The sequence below is a fragment of the Mustelus asterias genome, chromosome 24 (assembly GCF_964213995.1).
Source record: "Mustelus asterias chromosome 24, sMusAst1.hap1.1, whole genome shotgun sequence".
NCBI lineage: Eukaryota > Metazoa > Chordata > Chondrichthyes > Carcharhiniformes > Triakidae > Mustelus > Mustelus asterias.
In genome coordinates, this window is record NC_135824.1 from 5,990,225 (window position 1) to 6,009,073 (window position 18,849).

Sequence of the window (18,849 nt, forward strand, 5' to 3'; positions counted from 1 at the left end):
TTGTTTATTTATTTAATTAGTCAGCTAGTGTGTGTATTTTTTTGGCCTTTACTTTAACAGCAGTTTTTCAAGTTTAAAGTGAAAACTAGAAGTGGGCTGCTAAGGAGTCTGGGAAGGGTTTTTTAAGCGCGTGAAGTATAAAAGGTAGGCTGCAGTATACAGCGGGCAGCGTCGGGAGTGGGCAGTGGAGTGTGTGGGAAGCAGAGTGTGAGCTATAAGACTTTGGCTCACAGGGCTTAGGCTGAAAGGGCGAGTAGGGGTGAGTTGAATTCATTTTTGCACTTTCTACCTGGTACTGGCAAGGTATCTAGAGGGGATGGGTGTGCAGGCAGTGCAATGTTCCTCTTGCACTATGTTTGAGGTGAGGGACGACGACAGTGTCCCTACTGATTACACCTGTGGGAAGTGCACCCATCTGCAGCTCCTCCAAAACCGTGTTAGGGAACTGGAGCTGGAGTTGGATGAACTTAGGATCATCAGGGACGCAGAGATGGCCATAGACACAAGCTTTAGGAATACAGTTACTCCGAGGATTGAAAACAGATGGGTGACGGTGAGAGGGGCTGGGAGGAAGCAGTCCGTGCAGGGATCCCCGTTGGTCGTTCCCCTTAGCAACAAGTATTCCGCTTTGGATACGGTTGAGGGGGATGACATACCAGTGGGGAGCCGCAGTGAGAGGATCTCCAGCACTGTGTCCGTCTCTGTGGCTCGGGAGGGAAAGGGGGAGAGCGGGAGGGCGATAGTTATTGGGGACTCGTTAGTTAGAGGGATAGATAGGAGGTTCTGTGGCAGCAAAAGAGACTCACGGATGGTATGTTGCCTACCGGATGCCAAGGTCCGTGATGTCTCAGACCGTGTTTTCCAGATTCTGAAGGGGGAGGGGAAACAGTCACAAGTCGTGGTGCACATTGGTACCAATGACATAGGTAAGAGAAGGGACGGGGATTTAAAGCAGGAATTTCTGGAGCTGGGCTGGAAGCTGAGAGCCAAGACGAAACATGTGGTCATCTCTGGTACGTTGCCGGTACCACGTGATAGCGAGTTGAGGAACAGGGAGAGAGTGCAGTTAAATATGTGGTTGCAGGGATAGTGTAGGAGGGAGGGTTTCAGATACGTGGATAATTGGAACACGTTCTGGGGAAGGTGGGACCTGTACAAACAGGACGGGGTGCACCTGAACCAGAGGGGCACCAATATCCTCGGAGGGAAATTTGTTACGGCTCTTCAGGGGGGTTTAAACTAATTTGTCAGGGGAGTGGGAAAGGGAGTTGTAGTCCAGAAGTCAGTGAGGGTGGTGAGGTATTGGGGAAGGTATCAGGGTCAAGGGTGGGTACTGGTAGACAGGAAGGTGGGTTGAAGTGTGTCTACTTCAATGCAAGGAGCATCCGGAACAAGGTAGATGAACTTGGGGCGTGGATTGGTACTTGGGACTACGATGTTGTGGCCATTACGGAGACGTGGGTAGAACAAGGACAGGAATGGTTGTTGGGCGTTCCGGGGTATAGATGTTTCACTAAGTGTAGGGAAGCTGGTAAAAGAGGTGGAGGAGTGGCATTGTTAATCAAGGATAGTTTAACGGCTGCGGAAAGGCACTTCGTGGGGGATCTGCACACTGAGGTAATATGGGCTGAAGTTAGAAATAGGAAAGGAGCGGTCACGTTGCTAGGAGTTTACTATAGGCCCCCAAATAGTAATAGAGATGTGGAGGAAGAAATTGCTAAGCAGATTATGGATATGTGTGGGGGTCACAGGGTAGTTGTCATGGGGGACTTTAACTTTCCAAATATTGATTGGAACCTTTGTAGGTCAAATAGTTTGGATGGGGCAGTTTTTGTGCAGTGTGTGCGGGAGGGTTTCCTGACACAATATGTGGATGGGCCGACTAGAGGTGAGGCCACATTGGATTTGGTACTGGGAAATGAACCGGGCCAAGTGTTAGATTTGGTTGTGGGAGAGCAATTTGGAGATAGTGACCACAATTCGGTGTCTTTTGTTATTGCAATGGAGAGGGATAGGGCCGTACGGCAGGGCAAGGTTTACAATTGGGGGAGGGGTAATTATGATGCGATTAGGCAAGAATTAGGGGGCATAAGTTGGGAACAGAAACTGTCAGAGAAAGGAACGAATGAAAAGTGGAACTTTTTCAAGGAACAAATACTGGATGTCCTTGATAGGTATGTTCCTGTCAGGCAGGGAGGAAATGGCCGAGTGAGGGAACCATGGTTCACAAAAGAGGTGGAATGTCTTGTGAAAAGGAAGAGGGAAGCTTATGTAGGGATGAGGAAACAAGGTTCAGATGGCTCGATTGAGGGTTAAAAGTTAGCAAGGAATGAGCTGAAAAAGGGGCTTAGGAGAGCTAGGAGGGGACATGAGAAGTCCTTGGCGGGTCGGATCAAGGAAAACCCCAAGGCTTTTTACTCTTATGTGAGGAATAAAAGAATGACCAGGGTGAGGTTAGGGCCGGTCAAGGACAGTAGTGGGAACTTGTGTATGGAGTCAGTAGAGATAGGCGAGGTGATGAATGAATACTTTTCTTCAGTGTTCACCAAGGAGAGGGGCCATGTTTTTGAGGAAGAGAAGGTGTTACAGGCTAATAGGCAGGAGGAAATAGATGTTCGGAGGGAGGATGTCTTGGCAGTTTTGAATAAACTGAAGGTCGATAAGTCCCCTGGGCCTGATGAAATGTATCCTAGGATTCTGTGGGAGGCAAGGGATGAGATTGCAGAGCCTTTGGCGTTGATCTTTGGGTCCTCACTGTCCACGGGGATGGTGCCAGAGGACTGGAGAATGGCGAATGTTGTTCCTCTGTTTAAGAAAGGGAATAGAAATGACCCTGGTAATTATAGACCGGTTAGTCTTACTTCGGTGGTTGGTAAATTGATGGAAAGGGTCCTTAGGGATGGGATTTACGACCATTTAGAAAGATGCGGATTAATCCGAGATAGTCAGCACGGATTCGTGAAGGGCAAGTCGTGCCTCACAAATTTGATAGAATTTTTTGAGGAGGTAACTAAGTGTGTTGATGAAGGTAGGGCAGTTGATGTCATATACATGGATTTTAGTAAGGCGTTTGATAAGGTCCCCCATGGTCGGCTTATGATGAAAGTGAGGAGGTGTGGGATAGAGGGAAAGTTGGCCGATTGGATAGGTAACTGGCTGTCTGACCGAAGACAGAGGGTGGTGGTCGATGGAAAATTTTCGGATTGGAGGCAGGTTGCTAGCGGTGTGCCGCAGGGATCAGTGCTTGGTCCTCTGCTCTTTGTGATTTTTATTAATGACTTCGAGGAGGGGGCTGAAGGGTGGATCAGTAAATTGGCTGATGACACCAAGATTGGTGGAGTAGTGGATGAGGTGGAGGGCTGTTGTAGGCTGCAAAGAGACATAGATAGGATGCAAAGCTGGGCTGAAAAATGGCAAATGGAGTTTAACCCTGATAAATGTGAGGTGATTCATTTTGGTAGGACAAATTTAAATGTGGATTACAGGGTCAAAGGTAGGGTTCTGAAGACTGTGGAGGAACAGAGAGATCTTGGGGTCCATATCCACAGATCTCTAAAGGTTGCCAGTCAAGTGGATAGAGCTGTGAAGAAGGCCTATAGTGTGTTTGCTTTTATTAACAGGGGGTTGGAGTTTAAGAGCCGTGGGGTTATGCTGGAACTGTACAGGACCTTGGTGAGACCACATTTGGAATATTGTGTGCAGTTCTGGTCACCTCACTATAAGAAGGATGTGGAAGCGCTGGAAAGAGTGCAGAGGAGATTTACCAGGATGCTGCCTGGTTTGGAGGGTAGGTCATATGAGGAAAGGTTGAGGGAGCTAGGGCTGTTCTCTCTGGAGCGGAGGAGGCTGAGGGGAGACTTAATAGAGGTGTATAAAATGATGAAGGGGATAGATAGAGTGAACGTTCAAAGACTATTTCCTCGGGTGGATGGAGCTATTACAAGGGGGCATAACTATAGGGTTCGTGGTGGGTTCTTTACGCAGAGAGTGGTTGGGGTGTGGAATGGACTGCCTGCAGTGATAGTGGAGTCAGACACTTTAGAAACATTTAAGCGGTTATTGGATAGGCACATGGAGCACACCAGGATGATAGGGAGTGGGATAGCTTGATCTTGGTTTCAGATAAAGCTCGGCACAACATCGTGGGCCGAAGGGCCTGTTCTGTGCTGTACTGTTCTATGTTTATAAGGTGTTTCATTCCAGGTATGATTCAAGTGACCCACTAGGAAGCATTTATCAAAGAAAGTTTATTTAAGAGCACAGTTAAAATATAACAAAAATAATTAGCATAACTTTTACCAATTACAAAACCTAAACATGACACAGCATAATCCTAACAGCTAGCTATCTCTGCTGTTCCAAGTTAAACACCATCCCACAGACACACACCCTTCTTCAGACTTAGCACAGAAAGCGAGTATGCTCATGTGATGCCGGATCTTCAGCTTTTTAACCCCTGCTGTGAATTGGTCCTTTGAGTGTTTAAACAAATCTCTGAGGCTCCCCAGTACTGGAACTTTCAGCACACCTCTGAAGAGAGAGAGAGACAGAGATACTGCCCTCTTCCACCAGCCTCCAACAGCAACTGAGAACCGAAACTAAAAACTTGGAATGCTCTGTTAAAAAAATAGCTGTCCAGAGGCTTATCACTTGACCTGGTAATCATCCTCAATCAAGCTCCAATCCCCAGGGACTCTAAAAACCACATGACCCTGCATTAGTTCAGATTAAAATCAGCACGATGTCCATTATATTGTTTCAGTAACAATTAGAGGACAACGGCTGCAGACAGCACGGTGCCGACAAAATCCTGCAGAGAAACATGATTAAAATATACTTCTTAAAGGCACAGTATCGCCACAGTGTCCATGCCCCACATAATTTTATACACCTCAATCATGTCCCCCCTCAGCCTTCTCTGCTCCAAAGAAGATCATCCAAGCCTATCCAATCACTCCTTATAACTCAAATGCTCCATCCCAGGCAACATCCTGGTGATTCTCCTCTGTACCCCCTCTAGTAAATCACATCCTTCCTATAGTGAGGTGACCAGAACTGCGCACACTACTCCAGCTGTGGCCTAACCAACATTCAGTACAGCTCCAACATACCCTCTAAGATAAAGGCTAAATACTGTGGACGCTGGAATCTGAAACAAAAACAGAAAATGCTGGAGTAACTCAGCAGGTCTGACAGCATCTGTGGAGAGAGAATAGAGCCAACGTTTCAAGTCTGAATGACCCTTCGTCAGAGCTGAAGAGAAGGAAAATCAGACAAGTGTTATACTGTGAGGGTGGGGGGGGTCTGTAATTGGACAAAGGGAATGTAAATAGTGATGATAAAGGCTGAGAAAGGTGCTAAAAGCGTCCATTAAGTGATCGGAATGTGTGAATGGCAGAACAGAGATACAGATTGTTAGAGGAGTACCTGAGGAACAGTTGGCCCTGGGGGAGAAGTTTGGAGACAAGATGGAGAATGAGATTTCAAAAATGGAAAAATAAAGAATAAAAAGTGATAAAAATGGATGAATCAAATGAAAAGAAGAAATGAAATAAAATGAATGGGAATGGGGTGAAGGTGGAGGGGAGAGTTCGTGCTCTGAAGTTGTTGAACTCAATGTTCAGTCCGGAAGGCTTTAAAGTGTCCAATCGGAAGGTGAGGTGCTGTCCCTCCAATTTGCGTTGGACTTCGCTAGAACATTGCAAAAGGCCAAGGACGGACACATGGACAGGAGAGCAGGGGAGGTGTGTTGAAATGGCAAGAGACAGGAAGGTCTGGGCCCTGCTTGCGAAGGTGTTTAGCGAGCAGTCACATCTGACTGGGTGACCAGTTTGCAGAACAACTCTGCTTTCTTAGGTTCCCTCTTGCACTTCCTATATTCCTCTAGGGCCACAGTTGAGTATCTCAAAGTGCACAACAGTGGTCAGCAGAGCAATGACCTACCACAGCTCTTGGCCCAGAAGTGGCTATTTTAAAAAATACTCATCTTCCTTTTCAATTTCCACGATAGCGTCTCCTCTTCCCATCTCTGAAACTCTCTGAGATCTCTGCACTCATCCAATTCTGCCCTTTTTTATTCTTTTGCGGCATGTGAACATGTCAGTGTTAATGCCAGCATTTATTGCCCATCACTAATTGCCCTTCGGAAGATGATGACGAGCTGCCATCTTGAACTGCTACAGTCAGGAGGCCAGATCATTGAGTGTCTTCAAGACAGAGATAGATAGGTTCTTGATTGATAAGGGGAGCAGGGGTTATGGGGAAAAGGCAGGAGAATGGGGATGAGAAAAATATCAGCCATGATTGAATGAAGGAGCAGACTCGAAGGGCCGAGTGGCCCAATTCTGCTCCTAGTCCTATGGTCTTATAGTCCATGTGGTGTAGGTACACCCACAGTGCTGTTAGTGAGGGAGTTCCAGGGTTTTGACCCAGTGACAGTGAAGGAACAGCCGATGTATTACCAGGTCAGGATGCTGTGTAGCTTGGAGGGAACCTGCAGATGGAGGAGTTCCCACGCGTCTGGCATGTGGGAGTCTTTTAAGGAACTATTGATAAGGCTGCAGGATAGGCATGTGCCTGTAAAAAGGAAAGATAGGAAAGGTAGGATTCGAGAGCCGTGGATAACCAGGGAAATTGAGGATCTGATTAAAATGAAAAGGGAGGCGTACGTTAAGTCCAGGCAAATGAAAACAGATGGAGCTCTGGAGGAATACAGAGAGAATAGGAAAGATCTCAAACGGGGAGTTAGAAGGGCAAAAAGAGGTCACGAGATGTTCTTGGCAGGCAGGATTAAGGAGAATCCTAAGGCATTCTATTCATACGTTAGGAACAAAAGAGTTGTCAGGGAGAAAATCGGACCTCTCAGGGACAAAGGAGGGGAATTATGCTTAGAACCCAAGGGAATAGGGGAGATCCTAAATGAATACTTTGCATCGGTATTCACGAAGGAGAGGGGCGTGTTAACTGGGAGTGTCTCGGAGGGAGGTGTTGACCCGTTAGAGAAAATCTCCATTACAAGAGAGGAAGTGTTAGGTTTTTTAGGGAACATTAAAACTGACAAAGCCCCAGGGCCTGATGGCATCTATCCTCGACTGCTCAGGGAGACGAGAGGTGAAATTGCTGGGCCTCTGACGGAAATCTTTGTCGCTTCTTTGGACACGGGTGAGGTCCCTGAGGATTGGAGGATAGCGAATGTGGTCCCGTTGTTTAAGAAGGGTAGCAGGGATAACCCAGGAAATTATAGGCCGGTGAGCTTGACGTCCGTGGTAGGGAAGTTGTTGGAGAGGATTCTTAGAGACAGGATGTATGTGCATTTAGAACGGAACAATCTCATTAGTGACAGACAGCATGGTTTTGTAAGAGGGAGGTCGTGCCTTACAAATTTGGTGGAGTTTTTTGAGGAAGTGACAAAAACGGTTGATGAAGGAAGGGCCGTGGATGTCGTCTATATGGATTTCAGTAAGGCATTTGACAAAGTCCCACATGGCAGGTTGGTTAAGAAGGTTAAGGCTCATGGGATACAAGCAGAAGTGGCTAGATGGGTGGAGAACTGGCTTGGCCATAGGAGACAGAGGGTAGTGGTCGAAGGGTCTTTTTCCGGCTGGAGGTCTGTGACCAGTGGTGTTCCGCAGGGCTCTGTACTGGGACCTCTGCTATTTGTGATATATATAAATGATTTGGAAGAAGGTGTAACTGGTGTAATCAGCAAGTTTGCGGATGACACGAAGATGGCTGGAATTGCGGATAGCGAAGAGCATTGTCGGGCAATACAGCAGGATATAGATCGGCTGGAAAATTGGGCGGAGAGGTGGCAGATGGAATTTAATCCGGATAAATGCGAAGTGATGCATTTTGGAAGAAATAATGTAGGGAGGAGTTATACAATAAATGGCAGAGTCATCAGGAGTATAGAAACACAGAGGGACCTAGGTGTGCAAGTCCACAAATCCTTGAAGGTGGCAACACAGGTGGAGAAGAAGGCATATGGTATGCTTGCCTTTATAGGACGGGGTATAGAGTATAAAAGCTGGAGTCTGATGATGCAGCTGTATAGAACGCTGGTTAGGCCACATTTGGAGTACTGCGTTCAGTTCTGGTCGCCGCACTACCAGAAGGACGTGGAGGCATTGGAGAGAGTGCAGAGAAGGTTTACCAGGATGTTGCCTGGTATGGAGGGTCTTAGCTATGAGGAGAGATTGGGTAGACTGGGGTTGTTCTCCTTGGAAAGACGGAGAATGAGGGGAGATCTAATAGAGGTATACAAGATTATGAAGGGGATAGATAGGGTGAACAGTGGGAAGCTTTTTCCCAGGTCGGAGGTGACGATCACGAGGGGTCACGGGCTCAAGCTGAGAGGGGCGAAGTATAACTCAGACATCAGAGGGACGTTTTGTACACAGAGGGTGGTGGGGGCCTGGAATGCGCTGCCAAGTAGGGTGGTGGGGCAGGCACACTGACATCATTTAAGACTTACCTGGATAGTCACATGAGCAGCCTGGGAATGGAGGGATACAAACGATTGGTCTAGTTGGACCAAGGAGCGGCACAGGCTTGGAGGGCCGAAGGGCCTGTTTCCTGTGCTGTACTGTTCTTTGTTCTTTGTTCTTTGTATCTGTTGACCTTGTCCTTCAAGGTGGCAGAGGTTGTGGGTTTGGAAGTTGCTGTTGAAGGAGTCTTGGGAAATTGCTGCTGTGCATCTTGTAGATGATTGTCACTGTGCATCAGTGGCAGAGGGAGTGAATGTTTAAGTTGTGGATGGAGCGCCAATTAAACAGTTTCCTTGTCCTAGATAATGTCAAGCTTCTTGAAAGTTGTTGGAGCCGCACTCATTCAGGCAAGTGGAGAGTATTCCATCACACTCCTGACTTGTGCCTTATGGATGGCTCCAACCAGTGGGGTGGTTTCCCCATGATTCTCATTGACTCGAGTTTTGCTCCTTAATGCCAAGCTCGCTCAAATGCTGCATTGATGTCAAGGGCAGTCACTCTCGCTTCCCCTCTCTAGCCCTTCACTTTACCCCCGAGACTGCAATTTTACTGTCAATTAGAGCTGCCAACTCAGGAGGAACGTATTCCTGGAGGTTGCATCACATGACTTCCCATCACCTACTGCCCCATCCAGTCAAATAGTCCTTTCTCTCTAACAGTTTAATAACCAAAGAAAAAAATTAATGAAAATATTATTCTAATACTAATGAACTAATGAAACAAATGAACTGTTGATTTTTCTCCTGGAAATTGCTTCCAGCAGCGTCCTGGATACTAACCCTGAATTCCTGAAGACTCCAGGTCAATCCTGGAGAGTTGACGACATTAATGGAGAACGTGTTTGACAATGTGACACTGGACCAAAGAGGATTGAATGTCTCAGGACCAGGGAGAAACTTGCACTGCTTCATCTCGGAGTTAGTTTGGCCCCACACACACAATCAGTGTGGATGTGAGAACACTTTACACCGACACTGAGCTCATTAGGGAAAATTCTCTGACTCCAGAGGGGAGCCTTGCCCCCATTCTGTCCAAAGCTCAGGCACCTGGGACCCCTGATTTCTGGAGAGATCCAGGTAACGTATAACTTCCCTCATCCACAACGTATCTTCTGAGTGTAACTCAGAGCTATAGTGAGCAAGAGGGGGAAAGGGCTCACTCTGTGTAACTGTCTTTCACAGGGTGTAACCGGCCTGTCTCCTCAGTATAGAAACAATGAGGCCCAATCTGAGGTCAGAACCAGCTTAAGCCTCGACAAATATTTCTGGAGGAGGGCGGATGTATCTCTCGTCTGTAATATGATATAATATCCAAAACCGCCCTGCTGTGTGATAGACTCAATTTCTCTGCTGTATTCAGAGCAACACTTAGTTCATACTGTCATCCAGATGTGCTACCAAAGAACCTTGAAAGACTTGTTTTCAGATCCGCGAACAGTATTCATTCAAATTTACGGCATCTCCCACATGGAATGTATTAAATCTTTCCCTAAATCAAGAAATATTTTGTTAGCTAATTGCTCAAGAGTCTGGAGTGGAATTTACATCTCAATTTATTTATTCAATTATCCCCACTCTCTCTCTTTCTCTCTCACTAAAGATTCACAAGAATGATACCCGAACTAAGAGGTTATAACTATCAGGAAAGGTTAAGTAGTCTGGCGGTTGTTTCTGAAGAAAGGAGAAGGCCGATTGGTGACTTGATAGAGGCCTTTAAGGTTTTGCAAGTGTCTGATCGGGTGGATGTAATGAAAATGTTTCACAATCGCGACAGAGATGAAAAATAAAGGCCATAAATATACGATTGTCATTAAATAATCGGGAATTCAGGAGAAACCTATTTATGATGTGGAGATGCCGGCGTTGGACTCCTATTTACCCAGAGAATGGTGAGACTGTAGGACTCGCTCCCACTCTGCTACTTGGCTGTGAGGCAAATAGTGAAGACAGCATTTCATGTGAAGCTGGATGAATACATGAGACAGAAAGGATTAGTGGGATGTACTGATAGGGTGAGGTCAGGAGTGGGAGTTGCCTCATGTGGAGCATTGATGTTGGCACAATGACTGAATGAGCTGTTTCCACGCTGTAAATTCCACGTAATTCTGGATCACTTCTCTTCCACATCCCCAATCACTGCCCCATCTATCTGGAAGGCTCTGCCTCAGGCTGGAGAGCAGTTCTGTGGATATCTCAGGCACCTCACTCGAGTTTCTTGTCATCTATAGTTAAGTTTCCTTCTTCGGTTAGATGGCAAATTTTGTTTGATAATGCTCTTGTGAAGTATCTTGGGAGGTTTTACAATGTTTAGGATGCAGTATAAATACGTGTTATTTGTGGTGGTCTTACTAAAGTCTCTTCAGTGGAATGGAGTGCCCACCTGCATCTCCACATATACTTTTGACTGAATCCATGTAACACGAGATGAGATCTATGCTTTGTGACCGTGTGGATTTGTCTGCAATCCACCACTAATTTCAACACCCGAGAGTCAATAAACTTTAGTCGTGAAGGATATTATTGTTATATTCCATAAAACCAGTTAGTGAAGGATGATCCTACTGCCACACAGTTCCAGGGACCCGGATTCAATTCCAGTCTCGGGTCACTGTCTATGTGGAGTTTGCACGTTCTCCCCATGTCTGCGTGGATTTCCATCGGATGCTCCGGTTTCCTCCCACACTCCAAAGATATGCGGGTTAGATTGATTGACCATGATAAATTGCTCCTTGGTGACAGGGGGATTAACAGGGTAAATACATGGGGTTAAGATGATAGGCCTGGGTGGCATTATTGCTGTTGCAGGCTTGATGGGCCAAATGGCCTCTTCTGCACTGTAGGGATTCTAGGGAGTCACCTTTTACTCAGTATTACATTTATTTACAGAGTGAAACATTACAAGCATATACCTTTCAACTCAACCACACACAGTTTCAGAGTGCCTTCCTCTATGTGCTCAAGTGAAACTACATTTATTAGCCTCCATTAGTGTATAATTGATCTATAACTAACAATCACACTTTACTCCAATATTATCCTCACCCAACATCCATCACCCTCTAACAAGGGGCCTAATGGGTCCATTGTCATTCATCCACTGTTACCCAGACTGATAACAACTAACACGGACAAATGAGTACAAACGCTAGCACAACTAGCGCAACTCGCACAAACACGGACTGATACCTGGGAATTTTCAGATTTTTAATGGGGGTTTTCTCCATTGGTCAGTTCACTGTGACATCAAGCTGTGAGGAGCAGACAAGTCATGCTTCACATGTTTTGGAGTGAGGTCACCTCGCGCCGTCCGTGCACATTCTGTGCTTTGATGTTATGCTAGCAATGACTCAGACCTAGCATTACCAGGGACATTGTTGGCATTAGACCGGTGGCTGTAGTGGCAGCTCATTATCGATGGTTGAAAGTGGCTTCATGTTGTGATGTTATTCCACTGATGGCATTCCAAGATTTGGTGGCAGACTGCAGTTGGTAGAATTCTCGGCTCTGGGTTAGAGGATGTGGGTTACGGCCCATGATTCAATGTTTAATGATTTGATGGCATTTTGGAAGAGGTTTCATCAGTCAGCTGGCCAACACCATTCCTCAACCAGGAACCAACTGGGGTCATTTCCTTCCCACATGTTTGTGGAATAGCTACAAAGCAATAACAGAATGACAGAATGTCCACTACGACTCTCACCAACTTCTACACCATAGAAAGCATCCCTTCTGGTTGTATCACAGCTTGGTATGGCTCCTGCTCTGCCCAAAACTGCAAGGAACTACAAAGGGTCGTGAATGAAGCCCAGACCATCACACAAACCAGCCTCCCATCCATTGACTCCGTCTACACTTCCCGCAGCCATGGAAAAGCAGCCAGCATAATTAAGGACCCCAGGCACCCCAAACATTCTCTCTTCCACCTTCTTCCGTCGGGGAAAAGATACAAAAGTCTGAGATCACATACCAGTCAACTCAAAAACAGCTTCTTCCCTGCTGCCATCAGGCTTTTGAATGGACCTACCTCACACTAAGTTGATCTTTCTCTACATCTTAGGTGCGACTGTAACACTACATTCTGCACTCTCTCCTTTCCTTCTCTATGAATGGTATGCTTTATCTGTATAACACGCAAGAAACAATAGTTTTCACTGTATGCTAATGCATGTGACAATAATAAATCAAACCAAATCATAAAGATTACAATACAGGAGGTCACCATTCCAGTGATGCTTATGCTTCAAGCTTCCTTCTACTCTTTTCATCTCACCCTAACACATCTCTCTATTCCTTTCTCCCTCGTGTTTTATTCAAACTTCCCTTTATCTGTCCACCTCAATTAAAAACTGTTGTAGCAAGTTATCCATTCTCGTCACTCTGGGTAAAGAGATTTCTCCTAAACACCTCATTGGATTTATTAGAGACTCTATTTATGAAATCATAGAAATCCTACAGTACAGAAAGAGGCCATTCGGCCCATCGCGTCTGCACCGACCACAACCCGCCCAGGCCCTACCCACATATCCCTACATATTTGCCCACTGATCCCTCTAACCTCAGAACACTAAGGGCAATTTTTTTTAGCATGGCCAATCAACCTAACCCACACATCTTTGGACTGTGGGAGGAAACCGGAGCACCCAGAGGAAACCCACGAAGACATGAGGAGAATGTGCAAACTCCACACAGACACAAGCCGGGAATCGAACCCAGGTCCCTGGAGCTGTGAAGCAGCAGTGCTAACCACTGTGCTACCGTGCCGCCCCAATGGGTACAGTTGGTTAGCGTCCCTGACTCTGAGACAGAAACTCCAGGTTCGAGTCCCACACCAAGACTCGATGGCTGAGTGTCAACCTGTAAATCCTTCCAAACACGCCAATGGCTGGCGGTAAGAGTGGGAGAGACTCCTGGTTGGCCATGCTTGATGTGGAGTGGCCCCCCTCAAGCTATAAGCCTCTGGCAACAGACTAGCGACCTGTTCCAGGGAAAAGTCTCACTATGGAATTATGCCTTGTGCACCGCTAGGTGCAGGATGAGAAACAACAACAACAATATTCTATTCAGGCCCCTTTTGTTTGGACCCCCCTCACTGCAGCCACTGCATAATCTACAAGCCATCAAAATATTGCAGCATCAGCTCAGACTTTCTGGGACTCTGGTGACTCCCCATGTCCCAGAGGATTGATGTGAAGACCCTCATCCCCACATTTAAATCTTTCCAAGTTCCTGATCCCTATCTTTGTGATCTCTGCAAGTCTTTATGCAAATCCTCTTGCATATCCCAGATCAGCCTTCTCCTTCTCCAACTGATCCTCCACTCACTCACTCACTCACTCACTTACTCATTCACTCACTCACTCACTCACTCACTCACTTACTCATTCACTCACTCACTCACTCACTCACTCACTCACTCACTCACTCACTTTCTCCCCAATCCCTCTGCCTTCAGACACCTTCCCTCCTCTGTCACTGGGTTTTTGCCCTTGTTTAACCCCCTCACCTGACTGTGATCCACTTGTGATGCATCACTCCAACGAATAATTGGATAGACCCTCCTGGATATGATGTGCGCGATACAATCGTTGGTTATTCCATTTCAGAAATAATTGATTGTGTTTTAAGCTCTGGAATTCCCTCCCAAAGCCTATCGGGCCCTCTCTCCTTATTTATGATGCTCCTTAAAACCTGGCTCTTTAAACAAGTTTGTGATTACCTTTCTTTATATAGCCCCGCGTCAAATTGATGTTTAATAAATTGCTCCTATGAAGAGCCTTGGGATTTTTGATTATATTAGAAGTGTTATATAAATGCAAGTTGTTGTTGAGATGTCTCAAGGAGGAAGGATTATATAACTACAGGAAATAATTCACAGAGAATTGTCATTTATCCTGCAGGATAAGGATAAGGCGGCACGGTGGCACAGTGGCTAGCACTGCTGCATCAAGTGCCAGGGACCCGGGTTCAATTCCTGGCTTGGGTCACTGTCTGTGTGGAGTTTGCACATTCTCCCCGTGTCTGTGTGAGTTTCCTCCGGGTGCTCCGGTTTCCTCCCACAATCTGAAAGACGTGCTGGTTAGGGTGCATTGACCTGAACATGAGCCGGAATGTGGCAACTTCACTGCAGTGTTAATGTAAGCCTTACTTGTGACTGATAAATAAACTTTACTTTTGAATGGAACACAAGAGTTAACCTTATGAAATTCAGTTATCAGTTAGATATTGGACAGCCAGTCCAGCCAGAATTCCACCACCGACCGGTCTCTTTACCAATTACCAGTTGAGCCACTGGGGGAGCCACTAGTACATTTTGTTTGATGGAATTTCATATGTAAACATGCTTAAAGAAAGGAAGAACTTACATTCATGTTGAGTAATTGTATGTCTATACAATATGTCCCAAAGCAATTAGCACCCAATCATGTACTGTTGCAGGATAGAGAAGGTGGCAGCTAGTTTGTGCACAGCAAGCTCCCACAGACGGCAATGTGAAAATGAGCGGACATTTATTGATGTTTGGAAAGAATAGAATGAGCACTTCATAGAATCCCGACAGTGCAGAAAGAGGCCATTCGGCCCATCAAGTCTGCACCGACCACAATCCCACCCAGGCCCTATTTCCATAATCTCATGTATTTAAGCTGCCAATCCCCCTGACACTAGGGTCAATTTAGCATGGCCAATCAACCTAATCCGCACATCTATGGACTGTGGGAGGAAACCGGAGCACCCGGAGGAAACCCACGCAGACATGGGCTAAATATAGGTCAGGAAGCCGTAGGGAACTTCCCGACACCTCTTCAAAATAGTACCACAGGGTCTTTCACACCTCCCCCAGATGGGGACAATGGGGCCTCAGTGTGATTCCTTTACGGGTGATTCTGTTTCCCAATGCTTCACCATGAATGCTAACAGAACCGGATACTAATTCTCAAATGCCAACCAGGAAGTGCCACAGCTCAGAGTGACAAACCCCATCTACCAAGACACTGTGCCCACGTCACCTTGTGCTTACAGCGGGCACCTTACATTGAGCTCCCACTGTTCAGATCAGATGTAAAACGGAGACCCCCATCTGCCCCTTCCAGTGAATGTAAAAGCTGCCTTCGCACTAGTTTATTTATTAGTCACAAGTAGGCTTACATTAACACTGCAATGAAGTTACAGTGAAAATCCCCGGGTCGCCACACTCTGGCGCCTGTTTGGGTGCACTGAGGGAGAATTTAGCATGGCCAATGCATCCAACCAGCACATCTTTCGGATTGTGGGAGGAAACTGGAGCACCCGGAGGAAACGCAGACATGGGGAGAACGTGCAAACTCCACACAGACAGTGACCCAAGCCATGAATCAAACCCGGGTCCCTGGCGCTGTGAGGCAGCAGTGCTAATCACTGTGCCACCGTGCTGCCCATGAAGAAGAGCAGAAAAGTTCTACCTGGTGTCCTGGCCAATATTCAAACACCACACAACAGACTGCCTCCTCATTCATCTCATTGTTGCCTGCGGGATCTTGCTGTGTGTAGTTTGACTGCCACGTTTCCCTACATTATAACAGTGGCTACTCTCTAAAGTACTTCATTGACTTCATTGGTGTGGTGATGTGAGGTTGTGAAAGACGCTTTATAAATGTAAGACTTTCTTTATTCATTGGGACCGATACTCAGCATAACATGCAATGCAAGAAAGAGATAGTCATTGACTTCAGGAAGCGTGGAGAACATGCCCCTTTCTACATCAATGGCGACAAAGTAGAAATGGTCGACAGCTTCAAGTTTTCAGCTGCCCAGATCACCAACAACCTGTCCCGGTCCCCCCATATCGACACTATAGTTAAGAAAACCCATCAACGCCTCTATTTTCTCAGAAGACTAAGGAAATTTGGCATGTGAGCCAACTTTTACAGATGCACCATAGAAAGCATTCTTTCTGGTTGTATCACAGCTTGGTTTGGCTTCTGCTCTGTCCAAGACCGCAAGAAATTACAAAGGGTTGTGAATGTCGCCCAATCCATTGCGCAAACCAGCCTCCCATCCATTGACTCTGTCTACACTTCCCGCTGCCTCGGCAAAGCAGCCAGCATAATTAAGGACCCCACACTCCCCGGCCATATTGTCTTCCACCTTCTTCCATCGGGAAAAAGGTACAAAAGTCTGAGGTCATGTACCAACCAACTCAAGAACAGCTTCTTCCCTGCTGCCGTCAGACTTTTGAATGGACTTACCTTGCATTAAGTTGATCTTTCTCTACATCCGAGCGATGACTGTAACACTACATTCTGTACTCTCTCCTTTCCTTCTCTATGAACGGTATGTTTTGTCTGTATAACGCGCAAGAAACAATATTTTCACTGTCTGTTAATACATGTGACAATAATAAATTAAATCAAATCAAAAGTGCAAGACATTTATTGTGTATAGGTTAAGTGGCAATTTGCTGTGGCATGATGTTGGTCTTTTGCTATTTTTGCTTTGTTTCCTATTGCAATAACAGGTGGCCAAGGGGAGACGGTGGTGTAGTGGTATTGTTGCTGGACTAATAATCCAGAGTCTCACGTTAATGCTTTGGGGACCCAGGTTCGAATCCAACCATGGCAAATGGTGAAATTTGAATTCAATAAAAATCTGGAATTAAAAGCCTAATGATGACCATGAAGCCATTGTCATAAAAACATATTTGGTTGACTAATGCCTTTAGGGAAGGAAATCTGTCATCCTGGCCTACAGGTGACTCTCAAATGCCCTCAGAGATGGGCAATAAATAGCGGCCCAGCCAGCAACACCCATGGACAAATGAAAAAAATACTTCACTGTGCCACAGCTTCTATAGATACTGCCTTCTGGAAAGTTCAAGCCATCTGGCCTCCATGTGATGTAGAAGGGGGAGGGTCTTACTTGCAAGCCAGCAGAGCTCCCTGTGACAGCTGCTGCGGTTCCTTCAACATTCCCCATACACTCAGTGCTTTTTCAGGAGTGGAGTGAGGAAAGAGGGGTGGGGGTGTTTTTGTGGTAGGCAAACTTGGCATCTCAAAATTAGATGCCAAGTCTCACAGAAAACTGGGCAGGATTATTCAATAATAAAGTGGGCAGCAGGGTAGCAGAGTGGTTAGCACTGCTGCCTCACAGCGCCAGGGACCCGGGTTTAATTCCGGCCTCAGGTGGAGTTCCGGTCTGTATGGAGTTTGCACATTCTCCCTGTGTCTGCGTGGGTTTCCTCCGGATGCTCCGATTTCCTCCCACGCTCATTCGTGGGACATGGGCGTCACTGGTTGGCCAGCATTTATTGCCCATCCCTAGTTGCCCTTGAGAAGGTGGCGGTGAGCTGCCTTCTTGAATCGCTGCAGCCCATGTTCTGTGGGTTGACCCACAATGCCGTTAGGGAGGGAATTGCAGGATTTTGACCCAGCAACTGTAAAGGAATGGAGACATATTTCTAAGTCAGGACGGTGAGTGGCTTGGAGGGGAACTTGCAGGTGGTGGTGTTCCCATGTATCTGCTGCCCTTGTCCTTCTAGATGGAAGTGGTCGTGGGCTTGGAAGGTGCTTGGAATTGCTGCAGTGCATCTTGTAGATAGTACACACTGCTGCTACTGAGCGTCAGTGGTGGGCGATGTGCAGGTTAGGCCATGCTACATTGCCCTTTAATGTCAGGGGGACCAGCAAGGTTAATACGAGGGGTGGGATGGGGGGGGGGTTGGGGGTGTGGTTATGGGGATAGGGCCTGGGTGGGATTGTTTTCAGTGTAGGTTTGAGAGGCCGAATGGCCTCCTCCTGCACTGTAGAGATTCTATGATAATGCTCAGCAACATTGCAGAGAAAATAGCTCTGATGAAGGGTTATCCAGACTTGATACATTGGCTCTATTCTCTCTCCACAGATGCTTTCGGACCTGCTGAGTTTCTCCAGCATTTTCTGTTTTTGTTCCAGATTCCAGCATCCGTAGCAGTTTGCCTTTATTTTAGAGAGAAGAACTTCCCTGGAATCTTAATGGCCTGAAAAATGAAGTTAATAACTGCTTTAGGGGATGAATAATGTTCCTCTTCATTGTCTGGCAAATTGCATGGAAGATTTCCATTTTTGGAATGTATTAATTTGAGAAATTCAAAGAGGATGCAATGAAACTTAAAGGGGGGACGCTGGGAGATAAAAAGCAGGATGTGTAAAAACAAGAAGATTTTAAATATTTTTAAAACGGTCCCTACTTAAACAACAAAAGGAAAATAAGTTACTCTGACCACACATCACTGCAGTTTATTGCCCTTCCATAGCTTATTACCAACTGAATAATCCAACCTACATCTGTAGCTAACTTCAATCTGCCTATAAAACATCGGAAAAAGCTCGTTAAAGCCTGGGCAAGAGTTGTTG